At 41.8% G+C, this 19,874-nt stretch overlaps 1 long non-coding RNA gene across 6 annotated transcripts in view; it reads right to left on the bottom strand.

The window, feature by feature from the left end:
- Positions 1-4,224: 4,224 nt before the first annotated feature.
- The window catches only part of LOC111177458 (uncharacterized), a 274,619-nt gene continuing 258,969 nt past the window's right edge, over positions 4,225-19,874 (bottom strand). For all 6 annotated transcript variants that reach the window (XR_016391984.1, XR_016391987.1, XR_016391981.1 and 3 more), the window contains one exon: positions 4,225-19,636. This is a non-coding gene — a long non-coding RNA (uncharacterized LOC111177458). The remainder of the gene's footprint in view (positions 19,637-19,874) is intronic.

Below are 19,874 nucleotides of genomic sequence, written 5' to 3'. Positions count from 1 at the left end.
CTCATGCCCATAACTGACAAAGCCTGAATACGAAAAAGAAAATGTTCAGAACTTGTCACTATTCTTTCCTGCCCTGCTCACTTTCTCAGCCAGGCCTGTTCCGAGCGTGGTCCCTGGACCAGAGCATCACCACATGTGAGGGCTTGCTGTCCATGCAAACCTCGGTTGCCACTGCAGACGTCCTTGCCCAGAGACTCAGAGGTGGCCCAAGAGTCTGTGTTGTTAACAACCTCACAGGTGATTCTTAGGAACACTGAAGTTTGAGAAGAACTGCTCTACACTACCCTCAAAATCTATTTATTTAGTTATGGCCCAGAATGGGATCCTAGACTTAGAAGCGGAGTTTTTGATTAAGATATTTTAAAATACAAAGGTTACTAAATAACTTACCTATAACATGATCACGTGACACACAGACATAGCTGAATGCGTACTCGTGTATATGATCACCCCAGGCACTCTTCCAAACTAGAAGTCACCTCACAGCCCCAGGAAGCAAAGCTATACCTGTGGTAATAGTTATTCCAGGGGCTTGCATATCTTCCCAGACACCCTTTACTATAAGAATGTCTCCAAGAAGCCAAAGACAGAGGTAGCTTTATCGGGAAGGCCGTGCTCATCAGCTCTGTCTAAGCAAAAGCCGTTATACAAAATGAAACGACACAAGTCTGTTTGCTTGCTTGCTTGATTTTCCAACTGGGAAAGATGATCATTTCGAATGGTTTTGCCTCTCAGCTCTTTCTGTATCCTGCTGTTCAGCATAATGAAGTAGAGAGAGTGTAAGCTTTGAGAGCTGACAGATATTGGTCCCAAACTTGCTTCTGCTTGTTTTAGCTATCGCAACCTCAGACAAGTTCCCTAATCTCTCTGAGCCCCAGTCCTCATCTGGAAATTAAATAAGGCACTGTGAGAACAGCACAGTGTTTGACACAGACGAAGTTCAAAACGTATTTGCATCCCCTTCTTCCACTTCTAATTTGTCCATAATTTTTATTTCCAGACCCCTTTCCCAAACCCTAGAACTGACATAGAGAATAAGCTCCCCTCCACCCCAACCCCAATGGGATGCACTAAGGAAATATGATTTGGGGAAGTGTGTGCACAAGTATCTCTAATGCTGATTTCCAGATGCTCTGACCCCACAACTACCCACAGGGAAAAGAAAGAGAAACCCCTTCCCACAGCAGGGCTTTCCTCATTTCCAATGCTACAGAAGAATGATCACAGTTCCCAGAGGAAGACTGTCAGCCTTGGAGGCTCTTGGCTACCACGAGGGCATTTAATAGCCCCGTCAGCATGACAGGCCTTTGGCCTCACTCCCTGTTACTTGTCCTAACCTACCCCTTTACTGTAAGTAAAATCTTATCTTTTACAAAGTAAAGAACAATCATCTTCAACATTCCACATTCCTACTTTCTCAGCTTCCATTTTGTCTGAATGATAACAGAGGAGACACAGGGAACAACTCTACTTCTTACTAGTTAGTCAACGAAGAGCCACTTACAATAACATTCACTCCAAACAGAACTCAGCCATGTGCTATCTTGGGTCAAGATCCACTTTCTCACCTGAACCTGAGAAATCTGTCTTTTGGTGGCTCTATCTCAGAACACTTGGGAGTAGCATTGCTGATAACAAACATGCCAATGTATAGGAGGATGAACAGTTAGCCGCTGAAGTTCTATCGTCTTTTATCTCTTTGGCACTGTTTACATTAAACTTCTAATTCTAAAGTTCTCCACTTTGTGCCTACATCAGGCTTGTAAAGTCATGAATTATAGAAATTATAGGCATAAAAATAATTAGTTCAAAAGCCTTGTGATAGCCATACCATGTGAGAAATACTCTTGTCTGAATAGTAAAGTACTTTAGATCTTTAGTTCAGTTAACACATATCTTTGCAAAAAGAGAAAGAGGAGTGTGATGGGGGAGGGGATGGGCACGGGGGGCGGGGGGGGGAGCGGTGTAGGATTTTGCATTGATTATGGGGCCTCTGTGGGCTAAAAAACAATAGCGCATTTCATTTTAGGTTTAAGCTAAATGAAATACAAAAATAAAACCACATGCATTTCTCCTTTGGCATCACAGGCTCATCGGTAGGGTATTATCAAATTAGATGTGCTCTGACTGTAAATTATTTAAAGTTACAGAAAAATTCTAAATTCTTGATGTTTATCCCTTCTAAATGTTAAGAATTCTTTCCACATTATAGGACCAAAAAAATAGAAACAGGCAATGAAAACGAGAGGCCTTTGGTTCCGAATTTCCTCTGCCCAGGCTGCGTGCGGGGCGAGGTCAAACACACTACAAGTGTGTGGTCTGGCCGCCGCTTTCCTGACACCCTGCCTACCTGCAGGTGGCAGGGAGCTCTCTCTCTGCACGCCCTTCTCCGTATGGAAGCAGGACCACCCGTCACATCAAACCAATTAACAACATCTCTACTTGGCCCTTGCCTCATTTCATCCTACAACCTGCCATCAATTCAAGTTTATTCATTATCATTCAACAGGAGGTCTTTTTTGTTTCTGAGAATTTTTCTTAACCACTAAAAATGAATTCTCTTAGGCCACAAGCTTACCAGGGCAAAGCAAAATATATGTTTTGTGATAGCAAAAACAGGCTAAATGGTACAGTTGTGGCCAATGTTACTTGAGTTAATTCTATCTGGCAACACTTCGGGCTTGATCAGCTTACAGAGATGTTTTCTTTTCTGCTCCAGGATTCCCAAAGACATTCCTGGTTTCAAAGAACAGAACAGTTTATTATTTCAGTCTGTGTTAGTACTTGGAGACCAAAGAGATCTAGTATATTGCTTTTTATAGTCGGTTAGTAACCACCATGCCAAGATTCATGCTGCATTCTCTTTTTTATGGTGACTTCTGCTGACACACAGTGAGTTAGGTTGATTCCGCTCAATGACTATAAAATAGCGACTGTATTACTTGACAAATAAGCTGTGCCCCCAGCTCAACTCTTGAAACTCAAAGGGGTATATGTCCTTAGACAAATACATAGATACTTATAGATACATACATACAGATATATAGTATTTGCCTCTGTCATGGAAAGAACTCACATTTTGTTGTTATTAACTCTTTCAATCATTAAGTAGCTAAGGTTGTGAATTCACCCAGTCAAATTTGCAAACATAATGGTTTTCTTTATTTAAGGCAGTCAAAAAGGAATGGGATTTATATTTATTAAGCACCTATTATATACTTGGTTTCATGCCAGGTGTTTCATGTTTGTTCTATCATTTAAAATTTCACAGCCTTCTAAATCTCACCCTATAATTCAGAGTTGATGTACCACCAATACAGTTTTCATGGAGGAAAGGCACTCCAATCAGCAGGGATGGTTGGAAGCATTTAAGTTCAGGATCGAAGAGACCAGGACACACATTCTGCCTCTACTGTGTGTTCTTGAACGTCAAATCCTTGTTTTTTATTATAAACTGGGGATAATAAAACTACCTCAGGATGTGTTTGTAAAGATTAAAGGAGACAATGCAAAAAAGAAGGTTTGCTTCTTTTTCCTCTCCTTCCTCTCTCTACAGGTTTCTCTCCTGTCTCATACTCCACTTCTGTTGGCTTGTCAACTAAAAATATCAGAAAATGGTAAAACTGAAAGCAGTCTCAGTGACCATCAAGGGACTTCATTCAACAAATGAACAGAATAAGGTCCAAAGTGTTTAGAGACATTGACACAGCTAAGTGGTGGCAAACTTAGTAAAACAAACAAACAAAACCAAAAAACAACCAAATTTGATGCCGTTTCTGTTATACCTAGCTAAGGTACATAGCTAAATTAAAGATTAGTCATGTGTTGCTCACCCTCCACACCCCCTCTCATTCTAAACTTAATTAAGAATTCTTAACCCTCCTACACTGTTAGTGGGAATGTAAATTGGTGCAGCCACTATGGAAAACAGTAAGGAGGTTCCTCAAAAAACTAAAAATAGAGTTGCCATATGATTCAGCAATCCCACTCCTGGTCATATAACTGGACAAAACTATAATTCAAAATGATACACACACCCCTATGTTCATAGCAACACTGTTCACAATAGCCAAGACATGGAAACAACCTAAATCTCCATCAACAGATGAATGCATAAAGAACATATGGTATATATATATATATATATATATATATATATATAAAATGGAATATTACTCAGACATTAAAAAAATAATGAAATAATGCCATTTGCAGTAACATGGATGGACCTAGAGATCATCATACTAAGTGAAGTAAGTCAGACAGAGAAAGACAAATAACATATTATATCACTTAGAGGTGGAATCTAAAATATGATACAAATGAACTTATTTATGAAACAGAAACAGACTCACAGGCAGAGAACAGACTTGTGGTTGCCAAGGGGGAGGGGTGTGGAGGAAGGAAAGACCAGGAGTTTGGGATTAGCAGATGGAAACTATTATATACAGGGTGGATAAACAACAAGGTCCTACTGTATAGCACAGGGAAATATACTCAATATCCTGTGATAAACCACAATGGAAAAGAATATGAAAAATAACATATATATGTATAACTGAATCACTTTGTTGTACAGAAGTTAACACAACATTGTAAATCAACTATACGTCAATAAAATAAATTTTAAAAAAAGAATTCTTAAACCTCTGTGTGTAATGCAAACTGTGAATGTATAGTTCTATGTGCCTCAAAATGTATATAGTGACAGCCTGCAAATATTATCCACATGCCCTACTTAACAGTTGCAGCCCCTGTTCAGATAATCATTGCTATGCAGAAATGCTGACCCACTGTTGCTGGATACTTTTCAAGAATAAACAGACATCTGAATATTGATGTACCAATAGAATTTTTTTCTATTTTTTTAAGCATTAAGAAGGCCAAACAAACCACCAGTTTTGCCTTCTAGAATAATGGATAAAGTGAAGAAACAAGGATTCAACGATCTAAGACCATCCATACAAGGTCAGTACTTGGTAAAGGAATTAGGGGAGAATAGACAACTCTTTTCCTCCTACTTTCTGTTTCCACTGGCTTTCATTTTAAAATGGGTAAAAAGTGAGCTTTCGCGAGCTTGCTCTATCATACTTCCTCTGCATTCTTTGAAGACCACAGCTCACAAATAAGCCCTTAGCAAACAGTTGTCAAGTGATTCACTGGTTGTGGGGCTGGTACTAATTTCCTTCACCTCCCATATACACTTCCTTGATTGCTTCATTCTTTCTCCAAACATTCATCCAATAAACATTCGCTGAGCACCCACAACCTCTCAGGCCCCGTGCTGGAGGTGACGAAGAAATAGATAAGAAACGGCTCTACCTTCAAAGAACTCCAGGTCTAGAGGAGGTCATGGATACGGAATCGAGTAACTCTTTTTGATGATATATAAAAGTTATATCGGGGATGATTCCCTTTCAAGTGGCATTTACTTTACTTCCCACCACATCTCACATGGCCACAGAAGAGCTCAGAAGCTTAAAAAAAAAAGAGCAGCTGTCAGTAACGATCAACACAACGGCGAGACGTGGTGTATGAGAACGGATATAGGTGGTTTTATAAGGACCACGTGATTGTGTGGGACACGCATGTTGAACAGAGATTGCAGACACCTAGCTCCACACTTCCTTTTGCAGCCTTTGGTGTCAGTAAGCCATGCGTGGAAGGCTTTGCTTCCGGAATAGGAAGACTGATTAACCTGTGAAGTTCTGTATTACTCATCTCAGCAATCATTTGCTTTTCCCAATGCAACACATAAAACTCGTACAAGGCACAGCAAAGGAACTTAGTTAGGTCACCCACATTAATGCAGGACATGTTTCTATTGACAAGTCGTGGGGACACTATCTGTTAAAATGTATAACGAAGCCAAAAGATGCTGGGCTTAAACAAACAGCATCTCTGAGAATCTCAGATCACAACTTATAATCATATGACAGTTCGGGGATAAACGATTCAGCAATTTTTGTTTAAATTAAGCTACCCCAAGCTATTCTAGATGAAATTATATTCTGGATACCTATTATTTGCATAGTACTCTTATAGATACTGCAGAGAGAAGAAGATATACAAAATATGCTTCTGATTCTCAAGGAATTTGCAATCCAGTTGGGGGAGGAAGTTTTAGGCACGTGAAAAAAAGAAGCAGCAAAACCAGGCACACGCAATACATTTCCAGATGACTGATGTTGATAATCAGAGATCTGTATAGAGTTCAATAACCATAATTATGAGTTAGAGCAATCTAGAAAGAAATCGTACTTGATGTGAGCTTTGGAAAAGAGAACCAGTCGGATAAAACAGAAGAATAAGAGACAGAGGAATAAGAACAGGGAGGAAAGGAGAGTGGAGCAAAGGCAGAGGAGTGGGAAAGTGGGAAAGCTTTAGGGAAGTTTAGGAAACAAGGATTGGACTTGGCTGAGGCAGGAGAAGAATAAGAACTAGGGCTGAGAATCAGGAGGATATCAGGCTAGCGAGAACATGAATGCAAAGCCAAGGAGTTCAGACTTCCTTCCACAGGTAATGCTGAGCCACTGAATACTTTTCATCAGCAGAATGATGTGATAAACCTGGAGACTGGGTGCAGGAGAGAGAGCAGGAGTTAGAGGTAGGACCAAGTACGTGGGGAGAGATGAGAGGTTCCCATGATGCTAATCATTTGGCATTTCTTCAGATGAATATAGTCTCTAACTAGCTTGTTCAGTATCTATTTAGTAAGGTGTGAAGGAATGTTCTCTAAGCCTAGATTATATGCCGCTTTATATTTAAAATAGTTGTATTATGGTCACTGAATACAACATTGTCACTCTTTTGGAACTTTCTGGTTTTCAAGTTAAAAATTCTTTCCCACTTTTCAGAATTCAGGCTTTCCCTCTTCCCCGCCCCCGCCATGTGATTCCTTGTAACATTCAAATTCTTGGCATGGGTTTAAAATGTAGATCATGAAGCCCACCCTTTACCCCGGAAAATAGTGCTATACAGTGCATTATTCATTTTCAGAATTTCAGGGCATTGAACTGCCTACCCAGAGGAACTCTCAGCTGACTAGTTTCAAGCTTGATGGTGTGGCCTTTTTCTCACTGTGCAACTTCCTATGTACGTGTCATCAAAATACTCAACCCAGGTGGGTCAGTGTCAGTGAGGATGAGTTGGTTCAATTTTCATTCTTGGGCATTGCCTCTTCTGGCAGGAGTAAGACCAAGATTCATCTGGCCAATTATGAAAGTGACATACTTGGAGAACTGAGTGACATGGCATTCATTCTGACGTATCATATAGATACTATAACATCACATAGACAGGGAGCCCAGACAGCTACCGCGCTAGCACACCTCATTCCCTGAAAGTGATTAGGACCAACTGAGCTTTCCCTCTTAACTATTCAGTTCAATAAAGTCAGTTTGACAGCTCTAGGATGGCTGCGACCCACTTGGGCAGAAACCAGGTGGAGCCATGCACTAAGGTTCAGATTTGCATGATCACAGAGCCCAGGTCACCCAAGGGTAATGTTAAATTTGACCATATCTCACCTTCCCCCATCCGGTCCTGAACTTGGTAAGGTGGCTCTGGGGTTACCTCTTCAGCTTTTACTCATATCTGCTAGAAAAACGCAGGTGGGCAGCAGAATAGTCTTTCTTGGATCTGGCTGTAAATCACATGACTTTCTCTACCAGATAACCTCATTGGACTGTAAAATTCTTTAACACTGAACCAACCGAGAGAAGTGAAATCCATACGTAATGAGGCACCATAATTCATAGCATCGATCTGTAGTCTCTTTTTTAATGTAGCCTGCTTTAGTAGATCAGACACTGAAAGACCCCTACTCATTTCCTCATGCCCGTGCCAAATAAAATATTCCATCCCCCCCAAAAAATTTACGGAACAAAACTCTAAACAGAAAGATGAATACAGGCTTTGGTAACACTGTGTTTTATTAAATCTTTTAATCGAGAATTCTTGAGACCAAAAAATATACAGAAATTACCGTAATTAGAAACTTTAGATCTCTAAGAGACCTTCATAAGTGATCAATAAAACTACTCTAAGTTTCAAAACTGATCATACTGCATGAGTAGAATATTGTGATAAGCAAGTTGACAGTTGTTAACCATTCCGTCTGAGTGAGGTTCTGTCAGTTGTGGAGAATGAATTGGTGGTTTTGTTCACACACACACACCAAAGATGAGTGTAAGAAAACCCACACCACCACTGAAAGTACAGACCTCGCCAAGAGAAATATGAATTCTCTCTGAACATGCCCTGTCATCCTGCTATATGTTTCAATCCAAAGCTTCGACTCTGTCCACATAATCCTATATAGGAGAAGGGAAGCCATTTCTCCCTGAAAAGAGCCTTCCTTAACAGCTGCTATCCGAGGGTCGACAGAGCACAACACAATGCAGCCCGCTGTCAGCAGAACCAAAATACAGTCTGAAATCAACAGGAAAAAGGTACACATTATGCACTTTTCCAAGACATAGTTCCGGAAATGTGGAGTTTGTGAGTTACTAATCATGGGATCCTATCCTTGCTTCTAAAGACACAGACAAAGCTGCTCTAGCAGTTTGATTACCTCGTGCATACAATATCCTGTAGAAGAACACGTGCTAGACCCGGGGTGAGAAGATGGGCAGACACTGCCCCTGATCACCTATGGCAGCCTGAAATAGACAGTTTTCTAGATCTCAGCTTTCCCATCTGCACATTAAGGGTGACTTGTAGATGGGTCTTTACAAAACAATGACAACTGAAATAGGCGCTACAACAGAATAAGGGCTGCGTGGGGGAAAGGTCTACTCCAAGTGCTTCAAGAAGTTAGGGAGAGGCTCTGAGGAAGTGACGTTTAAGTCACAATTTGAAAGATAGGAAAGAGTGAATCAAGCAAGTAGAGGTGGAGTAGGGAGGTGAGTTAACTGTGAAAGGGTGGCTTTGCACGAAGGAACGTTTCGAACTTTACCACCAAAGTAGCAACACTCAACAGCACGCCAACCAAGAGAGCCAGTACGTATTACAGAAAACATTACGTCACACCTCTTAATTTTCTTTGCTTTTTCCACCGCCTATTCCCTGTGCATCAATAATCCCTCCATATGTGTTATTTGAGCTCTTACTACTGACTCAAGTGTTTTTCAAAGTATAATCATGATCCCCAGAGAGAACTGGCTTAGAAAAAGTACGTTCTGGGGCTCCACCCTGGAATGACTAAGCTGCAGTATCTGGGGGAGAGGCCCCGGAATACGCATCTGTAACAACCATGTCAGGTGACCTCGGTGGGCTGGGCACTAAGCTAGGTGTTGCACACAACATCAGAACACATGCTCGTGTTCCCTGACCACAAGCACCTCACAATACAGTCTAGGCAACAGGGCACATGTACCTGAAAATATACGTAACACGGTATCTTGTCAGGATACAGGATGTGACCCACCAGTGGCTGAGGAAGGAGTTCGGGTGTTGGAGATCAAGGGAAATATCAGCTTCTGCAGTAACTAGGTGCCTTTTCATGGTACACCCTGTAAAGTAGAAGTGAGGCTAAAACCCCATGAATTATATGGAATTCGTGAAGGAGCATTAGACAGGACACGTGGCTCAGAGACCAAGCGACATTATAGATGTTCTAATCAGTATCAGGGGAACATTTGTGCAGTAGAGGCTGGCCTGACATCTTCAACCACAGACTACCTGGGAAACACAGATGAAAAGCACAAATGAATAGGGCACAGGAGCGCTGGGACTGCAGCAACAAACCCCACTGGAAAAGCTGATCCAGGAAAAGTGATCTGAGTCACCAGGAACTCATAATCTAGGAATTCCACCCACCTCTTCAGGCCTGTTCTTGTTCACTTATAAAATCAGAACTGCCCACCCCTGAGGTAGCTCTGGTCTTAGAAAGGAGAAATGCTATCCATCCTGCAGCAGAAAGGCTTTGGCTCAGGATCAAACCACATCCGTAACTGTGGTTATCCATCCCTGCTTCCTAAATTGATGCTTAGATTGAGATACTTTACGAAGATTTTTTACCTGGATGCTGCATCCTTCTTTCTTATGTTAATCTCCAAGGTCAGTCTGGACTTGATTTGGACTGGATTTTCTGCTCACCCAGCCCTTCAATGCCCTTTACTCTTTCCTGCGTTAATTAATCTTGCTGGACTTGACTGCAGGCCTTCAAATAATATCACCTCTCTGATGTTATATTACAAGGGCAATCAATCCTGGCACAAGAGATGTTCACAAGCAAGTGCAGAAACGAAGGAGGGACAACCTGTCCCACTGCTTCCCCTTTTTCTCCATCTCTCTCCTCTCAGTTCTCTAAGTATCTTGATGGCCCAAGGTTTTGGAGAAGCTTTCCTAGGGTACGTCTCCAACTGTCCCTGTGCCGGTGATCATTCAAGTAAGCTTCTGGATACATATACTACTAGCAACTCCCATCACTAGCAGCATATGTCCAATTCCGAAGCGTATGGATGAATAATTGAATACAAAGAGATTTGATGTTCCACTGTGGAAAGGTTTTCAACAAGTGGTTTATTAGTTTATGGAGGTGTATTACACACAATCACAGAAGTCATCACTTTTATGATTTTATGCCTTCGCTTATGCATCTCCAAAAGTCAGGAGTGTCGTGCTCCTTCATCCTAATCTGTTAAGGCCCCGCAGAAAACCTACCTTTGTGATCTTTTCAAAGGGTCACTACCTGCCTCTGCCTCTGGTTCATAACAGCGTGTTCAGAGCCACGCTTATCGGACTGTACGCTACTTGGCTGTATATGCGTCTATCTAGCTCCCAGGTGGTCAGCATGTCAGACATGGGCTTTGGATTCAGAGTGTCAGGGCTCTATCATTTACTTCCTGTGGGCCTTTAATAAAAGAACTTAAACATGCTTGGTACTGGAATTTTCTTCTATATAATGTCATCCGTAATATCTATGTAATGGGATAGTTGGGAAAACTAAGTGAGAAAATTAATAGAGAGGCCTCACGGTGCTGAGTACAGATTAAGTGCTCAAAATGTCAGCTGAGTTGATTAAATCAGAGCGACCAGTGTGCTTGTGCCCACAGCGGTGGCTGGTTTTTTTTGTCACATACTGAAAAGAGTTTTCATTTCTCAAAAACTCCAGTCAAGAAAAAAAGGAATAGTTTTGTTCTGCCTTCAGTGCCCTGAAAGTTCCCCGACAGAAATATAACATGAACTATATAAACCCCAAAATCCACAAAGTTCTATGAACTACCACCTAAAACACAGAATTTTCCCAATTCCTCCTCATTCGGTGTTCCACGCAATTATTGAGAAGGTGCTGGTAAAAATAGTGCTTTCCCTTAAAACAAACTCATTGACCTTTTGCCCTTTCTAAAGGTGTTTCCCTCTTCAACATTTGAAGAACTATAATGTTTCATTTTTCCCACTGAGTAACCAGTGACCACATAAGCAAGCTGCTGACTGAAATACTGGGAAAGAAGAGAAGGGTAAATGAACCTTCCCTGGGAACTACTACTTACATCACCAACCTACCTCGAACACTTCTGATACACTTAGAGACTAATCTATCCCTACTGGAGAAATTGGTACTCCTGAAACATTAAGATACCAAGGAGTAAGCACATAGTTGGATGAATATTGGCAAGTGGTCATAATAGGAAATTGGAAATAGAACACTATTCGGACATTAGTAGGGACAGATAAGTTGAATTTGCTTTTCAAAAGTTACCTTACGATTTCTAACACATAGACCCCCAGAGAGTGGGCAGTAAAATATGTTTGAAAGTGTGACCGTGGATAAACACTCTAAAATCTGAATTTTGAGCAATGGTGTGAGAGCAAGAAGCCCTCAGGTTTAGTTAAGAAAGAAAAAAAAGGGCTTCCTCTGAAGAATTCATCATTGCCACTTAGGTGACCTAGGATTTTGACTACTGAGAAAGACAGGAAAGTATTAGCATACAATGGAGAACTGGAATGAAAAAAGAAAAGGATCTTTTAGTAACTTAAACATATCACCACATCTTGTTAATTATCATCTAAGCACCTTCATATTTCAAATTCCAGGGGTTATCATTCCCCTCTTACTTGTTCTTTTTTTTAAAAAAAAACTTTTATTTATTTTATTATTATCTTTTTTATAAACTTTTGGCTGTGTTGGGTCTTCGTTGCTGTGCACGGGCTTTTCTCTAGTTGTGGCGAGCAGGGGATACTCTTCGTTGCGGTGTGCAGGCTTCTCATTGTGGTGGCTTCTCTTGTTGCAGAGCACGGGCTCCATGCGCTCAGGCTTCAGTAGTTGTGGCATGCTGGCTCAATAGTTGTGGCTCCCGGGCTCTACAGCCCAGGCTCAGTAGTTGCGGCACACGGGCTTAGCTGCTCCACGACATGTGGGATCTTCCTGGACCAGGGCTCAAACCCATGTCGCCTGCATTGGCAGGTGGATTCTTAACCACTGCGCCACCAGGGAAGTCTCTTGTTCTATCAGCTGCATTTAACACATACAGGCCTCTACCTTTGAAAAGCATTTTCTTTCTTCACTTGTTCAAAGAGCTATCCCTCTTCAGTCCTTCTCCCCACTCCTATTCCCTGATTCTTCACTGGACCATCCCCTTCTTCCTTCTTCTCCTTCTCAGTTCCTCGATATTGAGGTTCTTCTCTGGCTGCACTTATAGCACAGGTGTTCTCACCACGTCCCATCTGTGCGCTGGTGTCCTCCAGGTTTCTAGCTCCAGCCCTCTCCTCTCTCCTAAAAGCCAGGCTACTGTATCCAGCTGTGTTCAACATCTCCTAATGGGCTTTGCAGATGCAACACTTATCAAACTGAACTCCTGCTTCCCACCCAGCCACCTATCCAATGCTGTTCCTCTTCCCAAGTCTCCCCCATGTCACTTAGTGCCGTTATCATTCATCTGTCGCTCAGCTCCAAAGCCTGAAACCTTCTTTGATCCTCTCTTTCTCTCACATCCTACGTCAACTCCTTCAGCAGATCCTGGCCACTCTTTGTCCAGATTTTATTGTGAATCTGGACTCTTCCTATGACCTCCGCTTTGTCTAGCACCCTAGTTCTGGACCAAGCACCATCAGATTTTCCCTAGATTCCTATACAGTCTCCTATCTGATCTCTCTGCTTCCACTTTTATATGCCTTTCTCACCTAAGTCTATTTTCTAGAGCAAACAGGGATTTTTTTTTTAATGTAAATAAAATCCCATCATTTTCTTCCTTGGAAACATCTAGTGACTTCCCATATCACTAAGGATAAAACCCAAACTCTTTAGGTTGGTCTACAAGGTCTTCCATTATCTAGGAGCAGTAACACTTTAACCCTACCACTACCTCCGTCACCACCCATGACATCATAGTCTCCCACCACAGAACCTTGGACCCGCTGTTCTTTCTGTCCAGATGCACTTCCCCAAGAGAGTCCCATGACTTGTATCCTGACTTCTTTCAGGTCTCTGTTCAACCACAACACTCCCCTAAAGACTCTCCCTGACACCTGTTCCTTACTCTCTATATTATCCTCTACTTCTTTTTCTCTCATGGCTCATGTATCACTACCAGGCATGACATCATTTATTCATCTATTTGCTTACTGTCTGCCCCATCACTACCTTAGAATGTAAGTCCCAGGAGGGCAGGGCTGTACCTGTTTTGATCTCTGCTCTACTTCCAGTGTCTAGAACAATTCCCAAAACATAATGGGAACTACTAAATTGTTTTTAAATAAGATTAATTACTAATTGAATATATGTAAGCTATTTATTTAGTAAGCCACAAGTGGCTCATATTATGGGTGTAGTCAATCTTAATGAATTCTCTTGATTTTATCAAGTCCCCAGGTGAATCCCTATGAGCCCGGCTGGCAATAATGGACAAAGTTCGGCATCCTTTTCTGTTTGTATGAGCGAGATGTCACTTATACACAAATGCAAGTGTTACTTACATTAACAGCAACCAAACCTGGACACTAACCAGTTCCCAGTGAACTAAAAAGTAATATAATATTATCGATAAGTCTGAAGGCACATAGAGTCAAGGAGCTTAAGGCACCAAACATATACAAAGAAACCACGCAAAGAAAAAGCAAGTGATGAGTCTTCACACATGCGGTAGTCAACCTGAGATCACAAAACCATGGGAGGAAAAGATCAAGGCCAAATCATTTAATTCACCTCCACGTGATCAACCTACAGAGTTTCCACAGAAAACGGAGAACCTTCTAGGGCCATTTACTATTGTCTGTTCTCTAGAGTTTTCAGAAGACAGTATGAGGTCTACCCACGAAATCCTTCAGTGAATAGGTCCAAGAAGAAACATCTTGGGGGACCCACTGAATGATGACATAATGAATCCAGGCCTCCACACACACCTTAAATGGAGTACAGGTGTCCCAAGGGGAGTTACTCATGAATATCAAGTTAAGCCTTCTTAGAGATTCCAGGAACTAAAAGACTTTCACCATTAGTCACTTTCACAAGGGCTCTATGCCATTTACTTCTGGCCAAGGATCAGGACAGTCATGAGGGAAACCAGATGCTCAGCTTTCATGACAAAATCCTGGGGATTTCTCATGGACAGTCCCCTTCTCTTGAGCAGTTTCAAGTGCATCCAAAAACTAGGGTCATGCACAGAGATACACACACACACACACACACACACACACACAAATATACAGACGCATGCTAACTCAGATATATCACAAGAAATTACAGGAAAGACATGGATCATTCACAAGTTCCTTTTAGTTTTGCTTTTTCTAATTTATCTTTTTCATGTTTTGGAAAGGATAATTAGACTAATGTATCTGAGAATTATGGTATTTGCACATTTGGGTAAGATTCAATCATGGAAAAGCAAGTTGTTAGGTAACATCAAGTATTTTCCACCTGTTTTTTAATTTTTCATTCATAGTCCACATGCTGAGTGAGAGCAGAGTCAGAACGGCCTCCTCTTCAGCACGGGCCTGATGAGCAGCCAGTATCAAAGACCTGCTGCTGGCCCATGCACACTCTTGAACCGAAAATAACTATCATGAAATAACTATGAAAGATGGCACTGGATGTGGTTATGGAACATGCCTTCTAATCCAAGGGAGAAACCAGGAAAAGACAAGAATGAAGTCAGATAGGAAAGTAGTAGGTGAATGCTATGCAGGACTGAATAAGTGGTTGACTTACATTCCAAAATAGTCTCTCATGAAAAAAAAACTAAAAATAATTCTATCTCACTTTGTTCTGATCTAGCTTCTCTCAGTGGTCTAAAATAAGATCTGTAACTTTTCCCCTTTACTCATCAAATACTGTATATGTATATAAGCAAATATATATATATATATGTGTGTGTGTGTTTATATATGTATAGAATCAAGTAGGCGCAAAATATATTCATTTACTTATTCAACAAATATGTACTGAGCACCTACTCTGTGACGAGCACTGCTCAGATACCAGGGAAATAGCAGTGGACAAAAAGACAAAAATGTCTGCTCTTGTGGGAGTTATATTCTAGCACGAGGAGACAGACAATAAAAAAAAAGTAACAAGTAAATACACAGAATGTTACATGATTATAACTTGTGGATGACAATCAGGGAGGAAGGATAAAGTGTTTTGAAGGGCTGCAGTGCAAATATGGTAGTCATGGAAGACTTCATTGAGAAGCAAAGACTGCTGCAAAATCTGAAAGAATTAAGTGAGCAAGTCATCCAGATACTGAAGGGATATTCTTCTAAGCGGGAGTGACAATTGGTGCAAAGAGAATGTGCCTGGCATGGTCCACCATGGTCGGTGGAGCAAAGCACTCAATGAGGAGATGAAGTTAGATTACAGAAGGTCAGACTGCTGAGAGCCCGGTAGTGACTTTGGCTTTGCTCTGAGTAAAATGCAAAGTCAGTGGAGGATTCTGAACAGAGGAGTGAATAATCAACTTTTTAAAAATGGATCACCCTGGCTGCTATTCTGAGAACAGACTAAAGGTGAGAGATGGAGTGGAAGATAACAAGGAAGACTAGACAGGAGGTTACTGCTGTGATCGAAGCAAAGGATAATGATGTCTGAGACTAGGTTAGTGGCAGTGAGATAAGAAGGAATCAGGTTCTGAATATTTTGAAGACAAAGCTAACAGGATGTACTATAGACAAGATGTGAGAGGCATCAAGATTGACTCTAAAGACTGTGGCCTGAGCACCTAGAAAATGGAGTTTCCATATGTCCATGGAGATCAGAAAAAAACTGGCAAGAGCAAGTTAAGAGTGATGGGAAATACAGGGACTTCCCTGGTGGCACAGTGGTTAAGAATCTGCCTGCCAATGCAGGGGACACGGGTTCGAGCCCTGGTCCAGGAAGATCCCACATGCCACAGAGCAACTAAGCCTGTGCGCCACAACTACTAAGCCAGCGTGCCACAACTACTGAGGCCCGTGCGCCTAGAGCCCGTGCTCTGCAACAAGAGAAGCCACCGCCATGAGAAGCCCGAGCACCGCAACGAAGAGTAGCCCCCGCTTGCTGCAACTAGAGAAAGCCCGCGTGCAGCAACGAAGACCCAATGCAGCCAAAAATTAATTAATTAATTAATTTTTAAAAAAGCGATGGGAAATATAGACACCTTAATTTTGAGAGAACAATTAAACATTCAAGTTGAGATACTTCGATCTCGAGTTAAAAGGAGAGATCCAGGGCTTCCCTGGTGGCGCAGTGGTTGAGAGTCCGCCTGCCTATACAGGGGACACGGGTTTGTGCCCCGGTCCAGGAAGATCCCACGTGCCGCGGAGCGGCTGGGCCCGTGAGCCATGGCCGCTGAGCCTGCGTGTCCGGAGCCTGTGCTCCACAATGGGAGAGGCCCACGTGAGAGGCCCACATACTGCAAAAAAGAAAAAAAAAAAAGGAGAGATCCAGAGAGATATATAAATTCAGGTGCTTTTCAGCATATGGATGGTATTAAAATGACAAGAATGAATGAGATCACTCAGGAATTAGTGAGAACAGAAGAGAGAAGTGGCCTTGGGCCACTTCAAAATTAAGAAGTCAGGCAATGAAGAGGAACAAGCGATGGAAAATGAAAAGAAATGGCCAGTAAAGTAAAAGGAAAATCAGGCTTATTCTGGAAGACAAGCGAAAAATACACCAAGAAGGAAGCGATAATCAACTGTGTCTGACTTTCCTCATACTTCGGGTAAGAGGCAGATAGGGCACAGATCTTGGTTGTAATGACACCAGATCTTAGTGACGTAGACAAGAGCAGTCTCTGAAGTACCGAAAGCACGAGCTTGATACAGGATGAGATGGGAAACTGAAGACAGCGAGCACAGTTGACTATTCCATGGAGATTTACCACTTAAAAAAAAGGGGGAAAAATGGGGCAGTAGTTGAAGAGGGGTAGTGAGATCAAGAGATCTCATTTTTTTTCATGGGAAAGGAACAGTAAGGACTTGATCCTATTTACATGCTGATGGAAAAGATCATGCTAGCAAGGGGAAAATTCCAGAGAGAGGAGAATCACGGGTGCAATATCTTTCTGCAAGGGGAGGAGTTGACCCTGGACTTGAACATGGACCATTCCTCTGTGGTAACAGGAGACAAAGTAGAATATGTAGTGGGCACAGAAGTCGGGTGTGTGAGGGAATGAGTTTGCAGAAATTCTCCTCTAGTTGCCTCTGTTTTCTCAGTAAAATGGGAGACAAGATCTTCACGTGATAGTAAAGATTCAAAGAATAAAACTCACAACATAATTCAAGTGAAAAAACAAAAATACCGTCCAGAGAGAAAGGGCCGAGACGTGCTGGTATCCTGCCATCTCTTTACAGACAAACATCTGCACAGGGTTCAGGACAGGACAAGAATGTGCTGACGTACGCGGAGTCTCGACCGGGCACACGCCACGTAGGGGTGCGGAGAGCCATGCACTTACAGATGCACTTAAAGGAAGTGAAACTCAGTCAAGTCAGATCTGGCTGTTACTTCTGCCTCCAGTTTTGGCCAGACTCGGCCATTGCTGCCAATCGGTTTCAGTTTTACACACCAAAAAGTTCTTCATGCACTTAAACTTGGTTATTTGGTGGAGGTGGGGGGCGCGGGGGAAGGACAGGTAGAAGCAGGGGACATGAGGAGTGGAGAGGTATGTATTTTGATTGTTTGTATTAAATTGGGAGAAATCCCAGTTTTCTAGGTATTTATATTTCTGTTGCAAAGTCATCAGTGCCCTTTTCCACAAAATTTTTTCTATTTCAAAATTGACCTAAAGGTGACTATTTTTATACAGACTGGAATTCTCTCATATTTTAGTGGAATTTAAGTCTTGATACATTATTTTTTGAATTAGAGTGAAAGAAGTAGTATATGAACACAACACAAAGATTTGCTCTGAATGAAATAAGTCACAAGATTTAGTGAAAACTATATATAGCTTATCATTCCATGTTATATATAATTAACTACAGAGGTTATATCTGGGACTCTGTCATCAATTCCCAATGCTTATTCATTCATTCAACAAACATTTTTTAAGTACCTACTATGTGTCAGGCACGCAGTATACAGCAGTGAAAAAGAAAAGATAAAGATCCTTGCCTTCATGAAGCTTATTATGTTCAAGAGGGAGAAAAACAGATAATAGACAATTAACTTAATAAATAAGAAAAAAATTCATATGTAAGAAGTTCATAAGTACAAATGCGGAAAAAAATACAGCAGAGTCAGGTAGAAGGGGAGCTCGTTTGCAATATAAATGGTGCAGTCAAAGCAAGTCTCAATGAAAGTTAACACCAGGACAGAGACTAGAAAAAACTGAGGGCGTGAGTCACATCAGCTCACTGGGGCAAAGAGTCAGGCAGAGGGAACAGCAAGTACAAAGGCCTGGAGGGGAGAAGGTGCAGGCGAGTTTACAGAAGTGTGAGGGGTCAAAGTGAGGGTGGTGGGTGACCAGAGGAACAGCAGAAGATAGAACTGGCTACATAATTTGTAGGGCCCAGTATAACATGAAAATCGGGGGTCCCTTGTTCAAAATTTCAAGATGGCTCTGGCAGATCCTTCAACCATGCACTGGGACCCTATGAGCACGGGTCACACATCCACAAAGCCAGCTTTGGCAGGAGATGAGGTCAGATCAAACAGGTAAGAAAGTGAGGGAACATATCTGAAGGGCCTTCCAGGCCCTTGTAAGAACTTTGACTTTTACTCTGAGCGAAATGATGCATCATTGGAGGGTTTTAACCAATCAAACTTACAGCATCTGCGTTGAAATTAGTCAGAGGGGCCCAAAGAAGAAACAGGAGATTAGACAAGAGACTGCTGCAATACTCCAGGTGAGAGATGACAGGGGCTTGGTCCAAAGATAATATTTGCAGAGGTAATAAGAAGTACCAGACTCTGGATACATCCTGAAGATGAAACTCATAGATTAGTGATGGGTTTAATGTAGGGAGAGAGAAAAATTTCAAGAAGAATGAAGAATGACCCCAAGGTTTTTGCCCTGAGGAACAGAAAAATGGGAGTTGCCCTGAGTTTAGACAAGGAGGTCTAGCCAGATGCGGAGGTGGTGGAGAGGGGACAACCAGGAGGCCAGTTCTCACCCAGGCGTCTGAGATGGCTCTTAGACACTCAGGTAGTGGAGACGGGGACCTGGCAGTTGGCTTCATGAGTGTGAGGCTCGGGAGAGTGGTCAGCCTGGAGGTATAAATGTGAAAGTGATCAGAAAAGCTGTAATTCTGCAGTGCAGCTAAAAGTGAAGGTCTCAACGGATCTAGATTCTCCAAAAGTTCTAGACTAATCAAAATTCTTCTTTGTGTGCCACACTGATCTTGGCTAATGACACTTGCACTGTAATATTTACTTTTTACTCCATTCCCCTTTGATTGAAGTCTTTCTTTCTTCTTTTTTTTTTTTTTCTCATTTAACAGCTAAA

This window comes from Delphinapterus leucas, chromosome 1 (assembly GCF_059928025.1).
Source record: "Delphinapterus leucas isolate spDelLeu-1000000601 "Yukka" chromosome 1, BTC_Dleu_Yukka2, whole genome shotgun sequence".
Taxonomy (NCBI): Eukaryota; Metazoa; Chordata; class Mammalia; order Artiodactyla; family Monodontidae; genus Delphinapterus; species Delphinapterus leucas.
This window is presented reverse-complemented; position numbering and strand designations above follow the sequence as displayed.